Below are 9,180 nucleotides of genomic sequence, written 5' to 3'. Positions count from 1 at the left end.
TTAAAGAACCCCAGGTGATCGAAATTTCCGGAGCCCTTCACTGCGGCGCCTCTTACAACCTGAGTCACTTTGGGACGTTGTACCGCCATAAACCATAAACCAATTCATGGTTGGCAGTTTTTCGTGCTGTCCTGCGGTCCTCATGACTTGACGCTACGCCATTTTTCTCTTTAGCATGTTAAGAAGGAGGAGGAAAGAACATTTGTTGAGCTCTTAAATTCGTTTTTGATGGCTTCAGGTGGTGTCTTCCTTCTGCGGTTCAAACTGCGTCTTGTTACAGGATTGCGACCTTAGTCTAAGGCTTCACTGAGTATGGCTGCGCCTCGCACTCTGTTTATCAGACCCTTTTGAGTCTCCAGGTGTGTGCTGGTCCGCATACCCGCCCACTGTTCTATATTCGGGTTATTGACTATCATAATGATCGGCGGCTCTATCTTTTGACAGGACCATGACGTATGATAGTTTTTTGTCACCACACTATGGGCATCTTGCCTCGTACTGTGTAGGAAAGGTTTTGCATAAGATGTTTAGGTTGGGGAAGGTGTCTGTTTGGATTAATCTGCATGCAGCTGCGTCTTCCCTGCTTAGTCTTGCGTCTGGTGGTGATTATCGTCTTCTTACACATTTGTAGTAATTCAGTACGTCTGAATATTTTATGGTTACTGGTTCGGATTCTTCGTGGCTGTATGCATAGGGTGTTCGGCTTGTATGCCCTCAAGCAACTCTATGAGCCACTTGGTCTCCCTTTACCACTGTATGCCCTGGTATTCAGATAATCTTGTGTTTAATGTTTTTCTCCACTGGGTAAGTGTCTATAATGCGTATCGCTGTGCTCTCTATTCTGCCATTCATGTAATTTCGACTTGCCGTTTGCGAGTCCGTTACGATTGTCAGGGATCTGCCGGTACGGTTGCCTTCCGAGATTGCTAGAGCTATCGCCTTCTCTTCCGCTTCCACTACCGTGCAGTCCTTTAGTGACGCGCTTTTCACTGCTTGTAGAGTTTCATTTACAACTGTGGCTACTGTGCCGTTGTTGTGGTCGTATCTCGCAGCGTCGGTGCTTGCAACGTTTTTTTGCATGTGTTCGACCCTTGCCTCTCTTCTTTCCTTATGTAGATTTGGATCTATATTTTTTGGCATCGGCACAACATGTATTGTGCTCCGATACTCTTCAGGTATCTCTCTTCTGTGGTCTCGAGTTCCTTTACTAGTCCTTCGCTGCAGTATCTCCTTAAGAGTACCCTTCCTGCTTTGGTTTGTTTTATTCTTTGGATTTGGTTGCTCATTATTGCCTTCTTTAGCTCGGCAAAGGTATTATGTATCCTTAGCGCTAATAGTTTCTCAGTTCATGTGCGTTGTGGAAGGTGTAATGCTGTTTTGTATGCCTGCCTTAATATAGCGTCAATTGTTTGCCTCTCTTGCTTGGTGTAGCTATGGTAGGGGAGACTGTATGTTACTCTGCTGATTACGAGGCTTGTGACTAGCTGGAGCGTGTCTTCCTTCCTCATCCCCTGTCTTCTTTTGGATAACCTGTTTATCATGCGTGCTACTTGCGTCGTTGTGTTCTTGAGTAGCGCCACAGTGTGGTTGCATGTTTGGTTGGACTGGAGCACATTCCTAGCATTCTTACGGTTGTATTCTCTGGTATCGGCTGCCCCTCCAGATAAACCCTTAGGTTATACTCTTCTTGCGGCACCGTCTGGTTCATCTTGCCTCTCCAGACTCTTAGCAGTTCTGATTTCTCTGTAGAGCAAGCGAGGCCTCTTGATTTCACGTATTCCTTTATGCAACTGGCCGTTTCTTGCGCTTCTCTCTTTTTTTCTCCGAGCGAGTCTCGGTTTATCTGACCGTACTGTCGTCGGCATACATAGCGTGTCTGATTCCTTCTATCTTTTATCGTTACTTGGCCAGCCCGATCATTGCTGTATTGAAGAGTAGTGGGGAAATTGCTGATCATTAGGAGGTTCCCTTCTTTGTGGTGCGTATCACCTGGGATCTAACTTCTATTCCAATCGTTTCAGTCCTATTTGATAGAAAGGCCTTTGCGTATCCAAGGATCATTTCCCCAAAGGTTAGATTATCTAGTCCTGTGAGTATGGCCTCATGGCTGACATTGTCAAAGGCTCCCTTTATTTTCAGTGCCATAAAGATGTGTTCCCCTTTCCTCGGTATATTTCTCAGTACTTTTTCATTTATTTGTAGGAGCCGATCTTGCCCTGATAATTTCGATCGCAAGCCGCACATGCTCTGCGGATTGAGATCGCGGTCTTACATATAATTTTGAGGCCTCATCGTTATCACCCGTTCATATAGCTTGCCTAGGCACGAGGGTAGAAAGGTTGGTCGTAAGTTTTCTACTTGCAGCTTTTTTCCTGGCTTCGGAATCATTACCACCCCTGAGTGCTTCTACCATTCGGGCACTGTTTCCTCGGTCCATAGTTTGTCGATGTAGTCGGTTAGCTCTGCAAACTACTTGTCATTTAGGGTTCCTGATTAGTGCGTTCTTGATTTTGTCTGCGCCCGCCGCTGCGTTTCTTGTTGTGTTCCTTATTGCTGCATATAGTTCTTCCCTAGTTATGGGCATGTCTAGGGTAGGGTTTGCTGATCCCTTATATCCTTCCGCGTATGCTGTCGGATTGTCGTTTCCATAGCACTTCTTTTTCGATTAGTTCTTCTTTGGTGCCCTGAAACTGATGTACCAGTGTTTGTATCGCCTTGTTGTTTTCGGATTTGGTCTTGGCCGGGTCCAATAGGGCCCTAAGGATGTTCCACGTTTTTGCCCTGCTTAGTATCTCACATAGAGAATTGCTAAAATGCTGCCAATTGGTTCTATCTAGTTGCTCCGCATATTCCTCCGTCTTCTGGTTGATATCGGCAATCTTCGGTAGTTTCCTAAATAATTTTTGTCTTTTCTACCTTTTAGTGAGACTCTGTCTTGCCTCCCATAGCTTCAGCAGTCTGGAGTCCACTTCGGGTGTCTGCTCTGTGCGGTCAATTTCTTTGGTGTAGTGCTTTTGTTTTGCTTGAAGTTTTCCACTCCATTCTTTTATGGATTGCATTCCTTCCCTCGAGAGCTCCTTGCATTCTTCTCTGAAGGCGTTCAATTCTGTTATCATTGCGGTGCCTATTCTTCTCCTGGGGTGATCTGTACTAATTTGTGTTTTAATTATGTGGTGATGTCGCTGCCTTTTTGTCCGTGTTTCTATACCCCCAACTGGGGTCCCTTGCGCTAGTCTCCCACTAATACAAGGGCGTTTCCTCTGGCTACCTTTTTTGTGTAGTGGAAGACCCTTGAATAGTTTTCATTTTTTTCTGTTTTGGGGGCTGTATACGTTGACTACGAAAATGCTACCTTCCCTTCTTTTTCTTGGTACTAGGTTCTTGTTTATTAGGAGCGCTGTTTGACTCTCCTCTTCCCGTTCCTGGAGCGTGTATCTCTGCAGGCAAGGTTTGTGCGTTTTAATTTCTTGCAAGGCTATTACGTCCGGCAGAGTCAATCGTTTGTTTATGTACTGATGTAGCTGCGCCGGTTTCCTTCTAAGTCCTCTGAAATTCCATTGCCAGATTTCTAGCTTTTCGTCCTGCTGTCCTTTATGTTGTCTAGCCATGATTAATTTTATCAAATTTGTTATTGACACCTTGGGTTCTTTCTTATTTGCCATGTTACTAATTTCCATATTCTGCTTTTCTGTGCATTGTTCCATGAGCCCGAGTTTGTGCATCACTTCGGTCATGAAATTCTTAATATATTCGAGCATTTCTTCTGCCGTTTGTCTTGGTGGGGACGGTGACCTAGGAGGGCTAACCGCCTGCAACTCCGTGACTACTCTTGTTAATTCTTCTATTTCCTTTTCCTGTTCATCCACCTTCTGCTTAAGGATTCTGTTCACTGTTCTGCCTAGGGATTCTGTTAGCATGATAAAGCAGAAACCACTTCGCAGAGACTGGCAGGATCAGACCGGGGCCAGCCAGCGAGATGGCAAACACCGGCTATGTTACTGCACATACAAAGATTGTCGCACAATTTGAAAAATGTAGCCAGAAGGTATGACGCAGAAATAGTGTTCTCGGTCCCTGATAAGTAGTCTACAATCTGTAAAATTGTTTAGAATAATTTTGTGAATTTATTTGAGAAAAGTATATGCGTCGAATGAAACGTAACCACGTATAAGGGGTTGAATTTATGATGGTCAAACTGGAAATTGTATCAATGTAAGACTACGAGAGCACAAGAGGTATTTGGATATTGGTAGGGGTTCTAACTTATCTGCACATTGCAAGGGATCTGAAGGCTGCTAGCCATACCTTTCAGCAAAACGTATTTTGGCGATACGTTCGAAGCATATTAACCGGAAAATTATTGAGGCTGGACATATGGTATGACTCGGTGACTAATGTGTGGATGTGTTGTCCATAGCGTTAACACACAGCGAGTTGCAGTACCTAGAGGAGAACAATGTTAAGGGCAATCTTTTACTCATGCTGTGATGTAGCTTTTCTGTAATTGTCTGGTTTTGTGGTGTTGTTCGCCGTTTCTATATATTCCCTGTTCACTTCAACAAACTTAGGTTGCGAGTCAGCACCGGTTTTGTCTCCTATCTCGTCCTTCCTCTGGTCTATTCACTTACTTCCAGAGTAGATTCACTAAATTGTGTACTTGCAGAGGCATATGAAGAAAAACCTGAGTAATTTTCTTTTCTTTATGCAGAATGGAAGGTTGAACTTTTTTCGCATGGTTAGATGTTTGCAGCTAGAAATTCCACTCGGAAAGGTGTAACATGCTTAATTGTACATTTAATGTGCAAAGGTGCTGATGTTGGATGTGAGTGGAACATTCGCCCAGGTTATTTGGATTGCTTCCTTCTTCCTTGTGCCCACGTTTTTTTTTGAAATGATACTTTATCAGATTTATTGTGATCAGAATATCTTGGAACATATTAATAACACCAAATTTTGTGATCATATATGACGAAAATTGAAAGAGGTATGACCATTTTCATCGTTTAGTGTAGGGCAGTTTAGTGAGAAGTACCTAGTATATAGCAAACTTTATTATGACCAGTCTAACATAAATGAAATTTCTCTTTTTTTAGAGGAAAATGTTGCTACCACATGCTGAACTGAAATGGCATTATGACGACGTGGTCAGTGGGCCTTCAAAAGTACCTGCATTGATGATGGCACGAAAACTTGCGCACAGTGCTTCAGACAGTTGGTGAGTACCTCGGATCTGTGCTTTTGCTTATGTAACCAAATTATGTTTTAATCTATTAAAGGTGTGTATTTGCTAATCTGAGCAAGCATTGTGTATCATTTAGATATCCTTGCACGAGACAGCACTGTGACAATAGGTTAATGTTGATCTGTCTCACGTGTACACTTATCTTCTGAATATAGTAAGCATGGCTTGCGAGCTCTGCCTCCGATGTATGAAAAAATGGCCAAGTTACTGCACGATACGTGGAGCAGCCCAGTGTAGCACATTCAAGCTTCATTGAGTGGAGAATGAAGGCCTTTAAGAATAGAAACCACAGCACAAAACGTACTACCAGGAAGCTCACAGAAGACACTGACCTTGATGAGAATCTGTGCATGAAGTGTATTATGGAGTTGCCTGTCATGTCATGCAAGACGGAGGTCGCACAGGACGGGTGTTAAACACGAATCGATGTAGACACCTTCTGTCAATACATAGTACTCACTGCAGAACTCAACAAGCAAGAATTAAAGGTAACAGCTGAGCCTAGTCATACTCTTGTGCTTTCCTCCGCAAGCAATCTTGAAGCACACTTAGAAATCTTTTATGCTTTCGCTCGCCATATCCATCATTGCAGCCATTGGTGACGAAAAGTACATACCCTTAATGTCAAGCGACAGTTCACTCACAGGGCCCGGTAACAACTCACTGTGGTGTTCTGATACATCTATAGGACACCTTATGAGAAATTCTTAGGCTTCAGAACACGGAGCCCTTGAAGAAATTGTCTTGAAGTTTGTGTCCACATGATCCTCTTCCTAATGATGACCCTAAAAGGTGAGATTTCCTTTAGCGTCACAAAAAAGGCCTGTAACATGGCTCTTTTAGCTTCTCCATTTGTGCCAAAATGTTTTCGCGGGAGGTCTTTCACCGGTGTGGAATGATTTCCCAAAATGTCAAAAAGGAGACTGACGCTGTGCGAAGTAGTACCAGTAAAAAACGTATCACTGCTTTTGAAGAAGCAGAAACACTTATACCTTCATTCTTTTTTTTTGCATCAGACACATGAGGACACTTCGTCTTCATGGGTCATCATTTGAAAATTAATACGGACAATTGAACTAGTTGGCACACCTTTGAAAACTTTCGAAAGCACTTTTCTGTCGCAGCGCTTTCAAAAGCTTTCAAAAATATGGAAAAGGTTCGCATGGCAACGGCCTTTGGTTCAATTTCTGCAAATAGCCCTTTCTGGAAACTTGAGCATCCGATCCTCGAGAGGCACACTGCAGAGATATTGGAATTCCTTAGTGAGCTGCGACCGGTACCTATGACTGCATTTTAACTGACATCAGAAATTAGTACATTTTCTTGCACATGATGAGGTATAGAAACTGTGAGTGAGAACATAAGGTTTGGGGGAAGTGCGCTTCCTGATTGCTTGTTGGTACAACCTCTCTCCTGGGGGTACAGTGGGTACAAGCTTTCCTCTGGCCTGGGACTCGGCTTCTGTAGGATGATATGCTAGAAAATGGGTCTGGCCCCACGTTGTGATGAAGAAGATACCTTGTGCAATGGGGCTCTTTCGCCTCAGATCTCTTGCGTCATAAAAAATCACAATCATAATGATGCTTGTGGTCAAATGTCCGGCTTTTTTCAGATGGCACCAATGTTCCTTGCTCGCTAAGTTGTGCATTGAGTACTGTGAGCTATAAAAGGGATCTGCATCTAATTGTATTTGGCACACATCCTAAGCTACTTTCTACTGCACAAAATGACAGACAACCGTAAAGACTTTCCTGCACGCAGTGGTTCCCAGGCAAGCGCTTTTTGTATGCTTCTTCCTGGACCTGTAATTTTTAGTGCTTACTGTTATGAGAAATGGATTTTGGGAAATGAATAATGAAGGTTCGGTTCTAAGTAAACGGCCCTTGCAAGCTTCAACTAAAGCCTCTAAGATAGCAGATGGTTCAACTTTATTTGTGAAATTTTTATTTGGTGTTCTGTGACTAATAAATGATAGTTTTTATGCTTTTCAGATAAATCCCACCGCAATGTGCAGAGGTACAATATGCGCGCTTTTCATGAAAATTAAACGTATGTACTTGAACTCACCCAAACACTTACAACTCTTTCATTCTAAGCTAAATTCATTGTACGTGTGCAATACATGATATGTGTAAAGGAAGGTCTTGTACATAATACTTATTTCTTCGGCACCTGGACTCCTCTATCTGCAGTGGATATCTGCTCTATCCATCGCGCCTCGAAAATGATCCTCGTGCCGAGTATAGAGCATAACCCTTACATTGTCTAACCAGGTTAGTGCGGCTGGTTTTGCTACTCTTCATCTCGTTTGGCTCGACTTTGCCCTGTGGCAAGTCGCTACGCACTGCCCTGTCCTCGAATGAAATGACTGAATAACCATCGTGTGCGTTCGACAACTGCGCGGCATTCTCTCGGGTAGGAGTAACTGGTCTATTTCTACTCTCTGCCTCGGATGGAAAGTTTCTGCCCTCAATAACGTTGCATGGCACTTCATGCCAAATTCCCAACACAGTGCGCCATTTCAGCAACATTATGTTTTCTTCTACCACTATCTGGCCAATCGCGCCTGGGCAAACGTTGAAATATTTGTTGAAGGTGCCCCGCATTTATTGGAGGTCCCGGTAGCTGCGGCTGGTGAGCCGGCGGAGCGGGCTGTCGACGCTGCTCGCCAGACCGGTTGCCGAAAGCTTTTTGCTCTTCTCTGCGCGAACGACGTTGAGTTCCCAGCTTCATCTTCATCAGCGCCGCTACAGGTGTTCCCCCGTAGCGCGGTGCGCGGTAAAAGATAGAATAAAAACAGGATCTGCAAGTTTCTTCACGTCAGTGAAGCCCGGGTCAGAGGTCGGGAAGGCGGTCGGGCGGGAGAAACGAGCTCGGGCGGTCGAGCATGTCTGCTTCGCAAAGGGCGAGGGGAGCCAAAAGATGAGGATGATGACGGAAGAAACAGGCGGGAAAAGTCATCGAGGAACGGGAGGTGAGCTAGGCGTGCTTCAGTCGTAATGTCTACTGGTGGGGCAGCCAGCTGAGTTGAAGTTGGCCGGGAAATGTCCTTACAGAAATTGCGGCCGTGTGGGGATTTACGGGAGGAAAAACAACATCCAAACACGGGGCGTGAAAAAGACAGAGGATGAATCAATCACTGATATGTTAGCCAAACTCAGAACAGCCATAAGTGAACCTATCGCAGAAAATGGTTTTGAAGTCTGTCATTGCGTTCCCACACGAAAGCCCAAAAAAGGAACATTGTCGTTCAGTTCCGGTCACGGGAGAAACGCGACAATGTTTTGCAGAAAGCTTAAGAAATGCGAATTTGCAACGATCACCTCGGTCTTCCGGACTCGGCCCCCGTTTACGTCAATGAGCATTTATGCTCCACACTGAAAAGAGTTCTTGCTATGGCTGTCAAGAAAAACCATGAAAATGGTTGGAAATCTGTTTGGTCAATCAACGGCAGGATTTTCGCGAGACAGGCTGCCAGCATTCCAGCCATTTATTTATTTATTTATTTATTTATTTATTTATTTATTTATTTATTTATTTATTTATTTATTTATTTATTTGTACATACTGCAGCCCTATTGGGCTAATGCAGAGGTAGGTATAAACAAATCAACGTAGAGAAACAAGGAGCACAATAATGGCGAACAGCCGAGACAATGTGAGTAGAGAAAAAAAACATATGCAAGAAAAGGCATTACTATTCAATAGCCTCTAAAAACAGTTTTAAGGGAAGAGATCGCGTACAACCGGGTAAAGAATTCCAGCATTCGATTACACGCGGAAAGAAACTGCACTTAAAATTGTTCGTATGGGCAAAATAAGAAGTTATATTTAGGCTTTGGTGACTTCTAGTTTTAGATGGTATAGCTGGGATTAGATAATCATTTGAAGAGGTCCGGCAAGAAGAGTTAACGATACAATGCAGAAATTTTAAAGAC

This window comes from Amblyomma americanum, chromosome 10, assembly GCF_052857255.1.
Source record: "Amblyomma americanum isolate KBUSLIRL-KWMA chromosome 10, ASM5285725v1, whole genome shotgun sequence".
Classification (NCBI taxonomy): Eukaryota; Metazoa; Arthropoda; class Arachnida; order Ixodida; family Ixodidae; genus Amblyomma; species Amblyomma americanum.
This window is presented reverse-complemented; position numbering follows the sequence as displayed.